Genomic DNA, 13,831 nt, shown 5'->3' on the forward strand with positions numbered 1-13,831 from the left:
ACCTTGGATTGCTATGGAGTAGTTGGAAAGAACAGACTAGATATGTCTACATAGTTATGAATAGCTGTTAAAAACAATAGTGCTGAGTTAAGACAATAAGAAAACAAACTGAAATGGACGCTTATAACACAGTACACATTGTTAAGGTAAAAAATTCAGCCGAATTCAATTTAAAGGAGTTTAATTGAGCAATGAATGGGCAGGCCCCAGAATCATAGTAGATTCAGGGAGGCTGTAGTGCAGACACGTAGTGGAAGAAGATTTATAGACCAAAAAAGAGAAGTGAGGCACGGAAATCAGAAGTGAGGTACAGAAACAACTGGATTGGTTACAGTTCAGTGTTTGTCTCATTTGAACACACTTTCAACACTTGACAGTGTATGAGAAGTTAACATATGGCTGTTGGAATTGGCCAAGACCCAGTCACTGTTACAGGTGCACACTCTCAAGTTAGGTTTTCAATCTTGTCTACCTATTAAGTCAGGTTGTAGTTCATCCATAAGGACTCAAATATAGAAGTACTTCTATAGTTCTATGCAAATATAGGAGTCCTTCTTAGACCATATTTAGTTTGTTTTAACAATTCCCCCTTTTTGGTCATTTTCTCAATTTTGAGAGATTGGCCAAAACGTTAGTCATTGATGTCATTATTACCATCCTATATGTATTTATTTGGTCTTGAAACCCCTTGGGGAACAGTAGAACAGTGAGTTTTGTAAGGGTAGGAAGAAGGACTGAGTAGAGGGTAGTTCCTTATATTGAAACATTCTGTTTACAGGAGAAAAACAAAACTTGGTCTGTTTTAGGATCTATGTGTTTCTTTAAAGTCTTAGTTTGATTATGTTACATTTAGTATAAGTGACTCCATTTTGGTTTAGTTTAGTTTGTTGGGGTCTGGTGTATGAGCTCAGTCCAAAATAATGGCCTTCCATAATTTTGTCTAAAAAGGTGCTTCCTTTTTGGCCAGGTTTTCATTTAGGTGAGAGTGTGACTAAAACTTAGGGCCTTAGTGTCACTCTTAGTTACCATCATTTTGGGTTTTTGGCCTCAGTACGTCATTCATAGGTTATGATGTCCTCATGGTTGTATTTATTTTTTTTCGGTTTTTGTCATTCCAGTTGAAGAGAGACCATTTGACATTCTAGAGACGGCTGTGTGTAAAACCTTTAAAACCTTTGATTTTTTAAAAAATGTAAATGAAAATGTAAATTTAAATGTAAATGTTTGTTTAAATGTAAACATTTAAAACCTTTGAGAGAATGCGGTGTACCAGGGAGACTATTATTATGACTGTCAGGAGGATAATACCAAGTGTTTGGAGTATGTTCTTCACTCAGGGTCCTCAAAAACCAAACCACCTAAAATCAAATAGATCAAGGAATGAGTTAGATGAAGAGTCTTTTCACTTAACTAAGTGGTCTTTTCATTAATCACCTATAACTGAATTTTTATAATCTACATTTGATGTATTTTTCCATAGGCCACAAGGGTCAGTAGTTGTACAGATACTTTTCTGTTTAGTCAATTCTATTATTTAACATAACTTTTACAAGAGAACTTAAAGTCTGATGTGTAACTATAGCCTTGACAGTAGATCTGTTATAGAGCGTATTACCTTAACTTAGCCAGTGATTTTTCTTACCTAAGTATGTAAAAGAAAAATGAAACAAAGGGGGAGAACACAAAAATCCCCTCGAATTTTTAAAAGCCAAATTTTACAACCCCTGCAATATTACCATTTACTACCAGTTGCTTTCTGACCGAGTCAGATGTAAGAGGCCTCTAACTGGATCCAAGTCAGTTAATTACCAGATAAAATCCATTCCTGGACCCAGCGCAGTTTCTGTCATGACTTCCAAACCCAGTTTCTATTGGAAGTTTGCTCAAAGAAACTTGTAGAATTCAAAACACCAATCCGTGGAGCTCCAAAATCCAAGAGAGAACTTACCCATGATCTCCAACTGCTCTTGAGAGATCAATGGACACAAGTGGGTTCTGCAGGTACCTTGTTTGTTCACTCAGTACTCCTGGGGTGCGTTAGAGGGTCTACTTTGGACCCCGCTTCTGACACTGTCTGTTAAAAAATTTAGCCGAGTTAAATTTAAAGGAGTTTAATTGAGCAATGAACGATTTGTGAATCAGGCAGCCCTAAGAATCACAGCAGATTCAGAGAGACTCCAGTGCAGCCATGTGGTAGAGGAAGATTTATAGACTAAAAAGGGAAGTTACCTACAGAAATCGGAAGTGAGGTACAGAAACAACTGGACTGGTTACAGTTCAGCATTTGCCTTATTTGAACAAAGTTTGAACACTCGACAGTATATTAGTGGTTGACGTATGTCTGGTGGGATTGGCCAAGGCCTGGCCACTGTTACAGGTGCACACTCCCAAGTTAGGTTCTCAATCTTGTCTACCTATTAAGTTAGGTTGCAGTTCATCCACAAGGACTCAAATAGAGAAGTATGGCGTCCTTCTCAGGTCATATTTAGTTTGCTTTAACAACATAAATAACAGGATGAATATCTAACATATTAGAAAGGTAGTCAATAGCAGGACATAAAAATATTGAATGAGGATAAAAGAGAATAAATACATAAGAGACTGGCCTTCCAGGAATGAATGATGATGATGTTCTATGAATTATGAAGGATGATTAATCAAAACCCTGCACACAAAAAACAAAACAGAGCAAAACAAACAACCTAATAATTAATGACTTATAAATGCAGATAAACTAGGTATTATTTGGACAAGAAGAGATGTATTTATTCTTACTTGAGCTAAAGCAGATGGCATGATGAAGAGGAACAACCCAGTAGACTGGGGAAAAAAAACAAAAGGGGCATCATAAAAAAATTTGGGCTTCTGTCTTGCATTCTGGCAAAACTAAGCTTTAAAAAGTATTTAAAGTCTCTGGGCCTGTTTCCTGATCTGTACATGGGCATGATAATAATGTACCTCTCACATGTTATAATATTGTTTTATGCATTTAGAGGGTCAGAAAATATTATTGCAAATATTCGCAATCCATAAATGGGTTTTTAAACGGTGGCTTCAGTTATTTCATGTACACTACTAGCTTGTAAATCTGTCCAGCCACAACTGTCATTTGCTCTCTGGAATCATATCAGACAGTCCTCAATTTACGATAGCTCAACTTAAGATTTTTTGGTATTAGGGTGGTGTGAAAATCACACACATTCATTAGAAAGTGTGCTATACTCTCTCAAGATGCTGAGCAGTGGTACTGAACCACAGCTCCTACTCAGCTATGTGATCATGAGGGTAAACAACTGATACTCTACAGTGTACTGTGTTCCCAGATGATTTTGCTTAATTATAGGCTAATGAAAGTGTTCTGGGCACCTCAAAGGTAGGCTAGGCTATGATGTTCAGTAGGTTAGGTGTATTAAATGCATTTTCCACTTAGATATTTTCAACTTACAATTGGGTTGATCAGAATGCAACCCTATCGTAAGTTGAGGAGCATCTGTATTTACCATTTAGCTTGATATCTCTGTTTAGATATCCAACAGATACCTGAAACTCAGAATGCCCAAACCGAATCATTATTCTCAGCCCTTAACTGTTCTTCCTATTTTTCCTTCAGTGAATGGTATTACTATCCACATACTTCCTATGACAGACTCCAAAATCTCACCACGTTTCCCCCTGATTTACCCTCTTCCAAATAATAATGAAGTCCAATTAATTATAACTTCTTAATTGCATTTCATCATCCTCAAAACATATATCTTAATTCTGGCACCACTATCAATGGTTTAAATTACCTCTAGAAACTTCTAAAATTGACCTCCTTCATGAAAGCCTTTCCAGGCCTTTTTGGAGTGATTTAGATGATCTTTCTATATGCAAGTAGCATCACTTCATTCCCCTGCTCAAAATTCTTCCATGACTCTCCATTCTCCAATGCATAAAGTCTGATATCCATAGTTTATCATGACCTTACTGTCCTTCAACTTTCATGAGTGTCTTTCAAACAGCAGATCATAGCACTTTAGTGGATCATGTCCTTTATGTTAGTGAGCGTTTACCAATATTTTTAAATAAATTACAATAAGAATAGAAAATAGAGTGCATTGCCTGTAAGTGGCTAAGTATTATGCCATTGAATTTTGATTCACACATCCACTCATATGCATGTATACATACATAAACACATATACATACATAAACGTATTAAGTGTAGTTGTAGAGTTTATTTCTTATCCTGACACCCAGAAGCCTCTGTCTTACTGCCATTTCTGTGTGCCAACCAACTCAAATGGACTGCTTGCAGCTCCCTCAATACAACATGGCTTTTCTTTCCTTAAGGGATTTCTATTTCTATTTCTGTTCTATTTCTATTTCCATTCCTGTAATGCCTTTTCTCTGCTTGACCTGCATAACTCTTACTCTTTCTTTATTGATTTAGCTTCAGAGTTATCTGTTCTGGGAGGTTATTTTTGATCCTCACCTAGCCCTCAAAGCAAGAGATAATATCATTTTTATGTAATCCTATAATACTCAGTTTTTGTATCCATTTGCCCTCCATTACCCTATATGGTAATTTCCTGTTGAGGGGTTATCTTCTCATTAAACTGATAACCCCTCGAAGACAGGAATGTGTGTTACTATCATCATTTTGATTTTCTCTTCACTAAAGTTGATGGATCAGGCAAGATAATCTCCAAAATCCTTCCCAGCTTTAAGTTTGTACTAATATAATTCTTAGATTTGATATTTTGGAGGACATTTATGATAAATTGCATAGGTATTGATAGATCCAACTTGGCCATCAGTATTACTATCCTATTTAAGATTTGGCTGTTTAGACATCCTTTTGTCTGTTACTGACTGAATCTCATACAGTTGTGGTATGGGATGATTTTCCTAATTGTTCCTAATATCTAAAATGGAAGAAAAAAATACTTAGCTTCTAGAATTGGATGGATTCCTTCTAGGCTCTTTCTGTGGATCTATAAACATGCCAATAAAATGTAAAAACTCACTCTGCCATATGTCTCCACATATCTAGTTGTCTGGCATAATGAAGACATCACATCTCATTGCCATTTCTGTTTTAATCCAGATGTTCAGTATTTTATATGCATATACTTAGCAGTGCCCTTGTACCAAGGATATTTTAAATGATAAATGATACATTTCTCAACATCCAGTCATCCAAATACCTAATAAACTACCCTTCTCCTAGTATTTTCAATAAACTGAAGTTACCATGTTTCTCTAAGGGAATTTTACAACTATGGAATTAATGACTGTGCCAGAACCACCAATTTTATTAAGGCCAAGAGCAAAAGGGGAAAAAAGGCTTTAGAAAACAAGCTACTTACCTAATGAAAACAAATCAATGGTAAGATATAAAGGACATTGTTATAAATGCCCTAGCTCTACTGACTAACCATCCCATTTTTCTTTTTAGAAGGAAACAAATTTCCAAGAAAATCTTTTCAAGCAAACAATGTAGTTTTTTTAAGATTTTGCTAATGCATTTTAAATTCTAAACTTCTATTACCAGATACCATTAGAAATCCATTCACTTTTATAATTCTAGTTTTAAAATGCCTTTATAGTTCAGTTATCACTTTATGTCTTAGATTCATTCAAAGAAGTGTAGGAGCTTTGAATTAGATTTCTTATCCTCTCTTGTCATCTTGCTTCCTGAAGCTGCCATCCTCTATCCAGTCCTTTCTCCGGATCATACCCTCTCTTCCTTCCTGCCATAAGCACCGTCTCTTATCTCCTGTCTTCTCTGAGGTTAAAGCCGTTATCCCTTTCCTCTGAATAAGCCAGGAGACAACTAAAAACATACTTTTTTCATTTTGCCTTAATCTCCATTCACTCAATGATTGACTCAATAAATGTTTATTGAGTACCTGCCATGTGTTGGGCTGTGTTCTAGGCCCTTAGGCTCAGAGAAACAGATGAAAATGCCTGCTCTTGGCCGTGTGCGGTAGCTCATGCCTCTAATCCCACGACTTTGGGAGGCCGAGGCAGGCGGATCACCTGAGGTCAGGAGTTTGAGACCAGCCTGGCCAACATGGTGAAACCGTGTCCCTACTAAAAATACAAAAATTAGCCGGGCGTGGTGGTGTGCACTTGTAATCCCAGCCACTCGGGAGGTTGAGACAAGACAATCGCTTGAACCCGAGAGGCAGAGGTTGCAGTGACCATAGATCGTGCCACTGCACTCCAGTCTGGGTGACAGAGCGAGGCTCCATCTCAAATGAATGAATGAATGAATGAAGGAATGAATGAATGAATGCCTGCACTTACGAAGCTTACATTCCAGTGGACTGTGCCTGCCTTTATATAATCTAAATGGTCTATTAGTGGACATTTTAAAATATAAGTGCCCTCTACCTGTGAGATAAATTCAGAAAGTATTTCAGGAAGAACAGATTTAGTGAAATCTTCAAAAGCCATATTAATTAAAGTTGAGTGATGCAATATTAAGATACAGGGAGGCAGATTAAGGATTAAGAACTCTTCTTTGTATTCCCATGACCATGATTTTAAATATTTTAATATTATATTACTAATGAGTATTATTTATCTGAACAGTTTTGTAAAATAACTTAAGACAGGTAGAACATATTTACAGTTAGAAGATCTGGATTCCAGCTTCAGCATTCCCTGTTCATAATTGGACAATTCTCTGAAAGCCAACTCTTTCATTATGCTTTCAAAAACTGGATTTCTCTCTCCTTATTAACAGAGTGATGAAATTCTTAGAATGTAAAATAATTGGGACATATAGAAAGAATTTCTGTTCACTTTAATCATCATTCGTGCTACATTTCTGAGAGCTTGATAGGTCACTTTGACTTCCTTTTAAAGCAGTTCAAGGATGGGAATTTTCTTTTTTTAACATAAAACTTTATTTTGGCCCGATGTGGTGGCTCTTGCCTGTAATCCCAGCACTTTGGGAGGCCAAGGCGGGCGGATCACCTGAGGTCAGGAGTTCGAGACTAGCCTGGGCAAAAGTGTGAAACCCTGTGTGTACTAAAAATTAAAAAAAAAAAAATTAGCCAGGTGTGGTGCCCGTAACCCCAACTACTCAGGAGGCTGAGGCAGGAGACTCGCTTGAACCCTGGAGGTGGAGGTTGCAGTGAGCTGAGATTGTGCCATTGCATTCCAGCCTGGGCAATGAGAGCGAAACGCCATCTCAAAACAAACAACCCCTCCCAACCACTTTGTTCTAATATTAGCATTGATAGTTGTTTCCTCTACTGACTTGAAATCTACCTTCGTAAAATAGTAACTTATTGGTTAAGGTTTTCCCTTAAAGTATTCCACATGCTAGCTTATCCTGGTTTTCCTGAGGCTCTTCTTACTCAAGGTGGACATTTTCCATCCTCCTCTTTCTTTTCCTAGCATAGTTTCTAGATCTCCCTCAATTTGGTCACCTTCCTTTTTAGACTTTCTATAGTTCAACATTCTGGTAAACCATGGAATGTGGAGCTATACCTGTCATCGTAGATGTGGTCTAATATAACTCTTACCACCAAATTTTCAACACTTTGTGTGTATATATGTCCTACATGTGTGCTATATTTTCATAAATGTTTTCCTTTTAAGCCCCAGCACACTGATCTTGTGGTGAGCGATGCATACACATACCACATAGAAATGGTATGTTTGATTGCAGTGTCAAAAAGCAAAGCCAATGTTAGGGTTAAATCCACAAGGTCTATGGTGACTTTATTTTCATTTTTGCCACAGAAATTCTCCGTGCCAACTACCTTGTTCAGCATTTACCAATCACGGCAAGTGTTGACAAGGAAATCTACACTTCTGTCTCCAGTAAAAGATAGGAAAACAAAGTGTTTCATTTGTACTTAAGGGGTGAGGAGGATAAAAAAATGTATCCTTTAAGGGTAGTCTCAAATTCAAAACAATGGAGCTTTACTCTTTAGTTATTTCAAATGTTTCTCACTATGTTAACCTTATGTTCCAAAGTTAAAGCCAGGTTTTGAAGACCAAATCAGAAGAATCCTGACAGACCAGTCAGTGGCTGAGGAGTTAATTATAAAAAGAAATTATTCTCCTTAAAGAAGACATGCGTCATATAATAGACATCGCTAAAGTGTGCTTTTAATGGTCATCAAAATGACAAAGCCAAGAAAAATGAAACTTAAAAAGTTACAAACTATCACTGTTAAAAAGCATCGGTTTTAGGCAACAAAATAAAAACTGTAACTTTGAGGAAGAATTAGCTGTTCATTCATGAATATACTATATTAATCTGCAATTGAGCAAGCCATCACTCTGAATTATATCACTGAACTGGTGTAGTCTGGTGTGGGAAGATGTCTGTTTTTAGTCATTTTATTATTGGATTTTGTCAAAATATCAAACACATTTATGAAGACAGAGCTGTAACAGGGTTCTTTGGGATAAAATGCTTATAAACTGATAGCTAGTACTGAACTAGACCTCTATGTATATCTATTAGAAGGTGTTTATGTGGAGGAAAGATTCTTTTTGTTGTTGAAAGAGAAGAGAGGCTTTTCTTTTTTGACACCTAAAAGTAGCAGTTGGTATAGAAATGGTGAACGAGGGCAATGGAGGGGATAGGACACTGGCACTTCTGTCACTTGCTTAGAGAGTTTTTGTTTTTTGTTTTTGTTTTTTTTTTAGTTTTGATGTTGTTATAGCAATATAGAAACTAATAATTTTTAAAAATTGAATTCATTCAAATTGTCACCAAAAATCATCAGTGTTAGTATTTTCAGAGACATCTTTTATACAAGCATAGAGTTAGAAAAACAGGTAGGGAGATAGAAATAATTATAGAAAAACTGGGTTATATTGTACATTCTAATTTAAATAAAATACAAAAATTTGATTGGATTTATTTTATTGATGATAAAGAAAATGGAGTGAAACTGAATCTATCTGTATTCTTCAATATAACATGTACTAGTTCCTGAAATATCCATTTGAAACTGAGAGAAAAGGTTGTTACATAAATGAAAGGATTTTCATTCATTGTACCATTTTCAAAAGCTAACTTCCAATTTTAGATGGTATTTGTTTACTCTCTACTATAAAAGATAAAGTACTTATTTTTAAAAATTTACTCCATTTTTTGAAATTGTGCGTATATTTTAACTTTGCTAAGATTTACAGTAGAATCTTTTAAGTTACACACTGATTTTACAAGTTAACCTTTAATCTTCACAATCACAAATACATTTATTAACATTTATTATGTTTATAGATGCTTGATATTTAAACAAATTAGAGTAAATTCTGTAGGCAAGGGAGAACTCTTTAGAATTTTCTATCACTTTTCCATTCACCACTGGATTTTTTTTTTTTTTTTTTTAAATTTCTGGAGAGCTGCATAGTGAATACATGTATAATACTAAAACAGAATGGAATCAACCCTGCAGGAGAACAGAAATGTTTTTGAATTCTCTACCAATTCCTTATTCACAATAAGTATTTGATAAGTAGCTTAAAGGCAGAATTGTTTGCACACCCAGTTATCTGCATACAAATTTCCTTTAGTTCCTTCCTTTTGTCAAAGGAGTAATTTTCAAGGCAGTGTTAGTCTTTAAAATATTTAATATATAAGGTTGCAGACACAAAACCATGTGTGTTGAACTCTCTTAGAGGTTTAAAGGATTTTTGAGGGTAATTTTTGCATTAATATGACTTTTATCTTACACACGTATTAGCATCCAAGTTAAGAAGTCACCGTCCTATATGACACTTAATGGATATGTATATATACATATATACGAAAATATGTTCAAGTATGCATGAGTGTGTATGTGTATATATGTTCATGTGTATATGTGTGTGTTTGTATATGTGTGTATATGTGTGTGTATAGTAATTACTCTGGTCTTTTAAGCTTGGTTGCATATTTAGCTTCAACGTTTCCCATCAGTCCTTTTTATCACAGTTATTCCACTCCTCAATTATTTTATTTTGTTTCATCTTTTGGTTTCCTGATCTTTTATGTGGAGTAGTTTTTCAAAAAGTGTCTTGAGAAGCTGACTTCTTTAATGTTTAAAAATGTCTTCTTGTTACTGATCTTTTTAAACAACAATGTGTCTGGGTATCCTGGGCTTGATCCTCAGAACTCGTAGTGTGCCATTGCCCTCTGACATTAGCTACTCATGTGGAGACTCTGAGGCTTGTCTACGTTTCCCCCTTGATAGGTGACTTGATTTTTCTTCCTGGATGTCTGAAGAATTATTTATATTTGAAAGCTTTTTTAATCTTTACTTAGAGCCTCAACAAATTTTTGCTAATGTGACCTTTAAAAATTCTATTCATCACTCTTTTACATATTTCGAATAGCTATCACTGTGACTTCTAGTTTTATGTTTAAGTACAATTTTATGTTCAAATTATTGGATTGCTTATTTTTGGAGCATCAGTTTTCAGACAGGAAATTTATGGTGGTTATCCTCTGTAGATTTGAATACCAGATATTGAAATTGTCTTTTTGTTCTTTTAAAATGGGAATGGCAACTTGGTTAGAAATCTCATCTAACAGCTCTTTTAGGTTGTTTTTTTTTGGCTACAGGGAAATAATCATATATCACAGTAGAGATAATAGTAGAGTGGACCTGATGTACCCATTAGCCTAAACATTTATAATCAATACATAATTGATGCTTCAGGCCATGATACAGGAAGAGGCACTAGACTTTCCTTGCTTCCATATATATATGTATATATGTGTGTGTATATATGTGTCTATATATGTGTATATATATTAGTCTGTTCTTGCATTGCTATGAAGAAATACCTGAGACTGGGCAATTTATAAAGAAAAGAAGTTTAATTGGCTCACAGTTCTGCAGGCTATACAGGAAGCATAGTAGCTTCTGCTTCTGGGGAGCCTTTAGGAAACTTACAATCATGGTGGAAGGTGAAGGGGAAGCAGGCACATGACTGCAGCAGGAGAAAGAGAGAGAGTGCCACACACTTTTAAACAACCAGATCTCATGAGAACTTACTATCATGAGAACAGCATCAAGGGGGAAATCCACTCCCATGATCCAGTCACCTCCCACCAGGCCCCACCTCCAACACTGGGGATTAAAATTTGACATGAGATTTGGGTGGGGGCACAGATCCAAATCATATCAATGTATATGCAAACCAAAAATAAAATTCTAAGCCCCCCTAACCAACTGAATGGACCTCTCCTATTGGCCAAGGGGATTCCAAAGTAAACCTGAAAAAACAAATTCAGGCCATTATGGGAAGGCAGGGTTAGACGTGCCTCATTATACTCTTCTCCCGTTGTAATTCAGGCACAACTGTCCAGCATTAACATTAAAACAGATATCTTAAGACTGACAGAACAGACGCTTTGTAGCAATAAGATACCAAATTCCAACCTGACTCTAGTGTAGCATCACAGGACAGACAGCGAGCCCTGAAATAAATAAATTGGCCAGGCATGGTGGCTCATGCCTGTAATCCCAGCACTTTGCAAGGCCAAGGCGAGTGGATCACCTGAGGTCAGGAGTTTGAGACCAGCCTGGCCAACATGGTGAAACCCCGTCTTTACTAAGAATATAAAAATTAATCAGGCATGGTGGCGGGCACCTATAGTCCTAGCTACTTGGAAAGCTGAGGTGGGAGAATTGCTTGAAGTGGGAGGTGGAGGTTGCTGTGAGCCGAGATTGCGCCATTGCACTCCAGCCTGGGCAACGAGAGTGAAACTCCGTCTCAAAAAAAAAAGAAAAAAAGAAAAAAGACAGACTCTTTGTAGCAATAAGTTACCAAATTTCAACCTGACTCTAGACAGACAGCGGGCCCTGAAATAAATTGAAGTATTTTGCCAAAATACATTTCTTTGACATATTTTGAAATGGCCCTGGAAACTGTCTCTTGAGGGGAAGATCTACATTCTGTAAAGAATCCCCTTCCCTTTCCAGGTCTTTTCCTGATCCAGGAGAGATTTAACTAAGAGTCTGGCACCTTTCATGATCTGACAAGAGATATTTACCATCTATTCTCTCTGAAGCTCGCTACCTGGGGGCTTCATTTATATAACAAGGACCTTGGCTTCCATAACCCCCCTTATCTACAATCATTTCTTTCTGCTCACTTCTACTCTTGAGGCAGAGCTTAGCCCTTTCAACCAATTGCCAATCAGGAAATATTTAAATGCACCTATGATGTGGAAGCCCCCTCCCCCACCTTCAAGATGTCCCTCCTTTTGGGCTGAATCAATGTCCACCTTACATGTATATATTGATTTGTGTATCTGCCTGTAACTGCTGTCTTCCTAAACTGTGTAAAAGCTGTAACCCCACCAATTTGAGCACATGTTCTCAGGACCTCCTGGGGCTGTCATGGGTCACAGACCTCACATTTGGCTTAGAATAAATCTCTGCAAATTTTTACAGAGTTTGACTTCTTTTCATTGACATATATGTATAATTTTTGGACATTGCACAATAGGAAATTCAGGCCTGTGGTCTCTGAAAAGGAAAACAAATGTGTGCCCTGTGATTGTCCTGACCTGTTGTGTGGAGGCATATGCTGTCCTCCCCTATACTGAAAGGAATCACAGGTAGAGCATGAAACTTTCTCTGATTTGAAGAGACAGGGAGGTCTTGGTGGCTAAGACTTACAGGGAATAGTATGAGAGAGGAGGGAGTTAGTTGCATGAGGAAAAAGCATCAGAAAACTGCATGGGAGTAAACTATACATGTCTATCGAGAAATTATGGCGATATGGGGAAAAACCAGACAGCTGTAACCTAAACAGCTCCCAGATGTCACTTAGGGCCGATAGATACCAGGACACTGCTGTTTCAGTCCCTGACAGTTTCTATATTTCCAGCATCAACTGCCAGACACAGGAGTGAGCAAACCTTCAGCTCATTTCAGCCCCTAGCCTTGGAGCAATCCCAGCTAATGCTGTGTGGAGCAGAGACAGGCTCTCTTGAGTGAACCCTGCCCAGATTGCAAATTCATGAGCTGAATAAATGTTCTAAGCTAAAAACAATGGGGTGGTTTGTAACTTAGCAGTACATATCTAGAACACATCCTGTATGCTTTCAACTTGCAATTTGCTACGTGTTTTTTATTAATCAATCATTCTATTATTTCCAAATGCAAGGTAAAAATGGCTCTCTGGGGAGTGGTTCCTTCCTGTCCCGTAGCTTGCACTCACCTCCAATACTTGCCCTTGTAGGTTGGGAGAATCTAATTCCGGGAAGTGTTTCTCTACCTCAGGATGGTGCTAAATGATTGATGAGGACATGGGTCTTTGTGAGAGCACTGCCAGAGACTTTAAATTTGGTGAGACTCCTTTGCTAAAGCAACCTCTGAATGAAATTGTCTTCAGAGAAAAAAAATAGCTTAACAAAGTCTTCCCCTTTCCCCTGTAATTTTTTCCAACTTAGAAAGTGTCGATGATGTTTCCCAGGATGTCCTTTACTCATTTCCTACCACATAGCACCATTTCTCTTGGTAAGAATGGCATCGTCCCTAGGTGACTTTTTTTCAGTCCGAAATTTGTACCATCTGTTTGAAACTATTTCTTAGTTCAATTTCTGAGGAAAGATGTTCCTTATTTTCCCCGTTTTGGTCATAAAGATCAGCTTTTCTCACCCAGTTATGCAGGTTCATCTAGCAAGGATGTCCTCTATTTCCCAAGTAATCTATTGTGACCATATGTTGTTCTTATAATGGAAACAAATTAACCCCCACACAAACTATATCGGAAAATGTTTATGGACTTCAGAAAACCTTCTATAAAGAAAGTTTAAGAGTCTAAGGTAAACTGGGAAAATATTTCCTGCAAATATGATAGATTTAAA

This window comes from Theropithecus gelada, chromosome X (genome assembly GCF_003255815.1).
Source record: "Theropithecus gelada isolate Dixy chromosome X, Tgel_1.0, whole genome shotgun sequence".
NCBI lineage: Eukaryota > Metazoa > Chordata > Mammalia > Primates > Cercopithecidae > Theropithecus > Theropithecus gelada.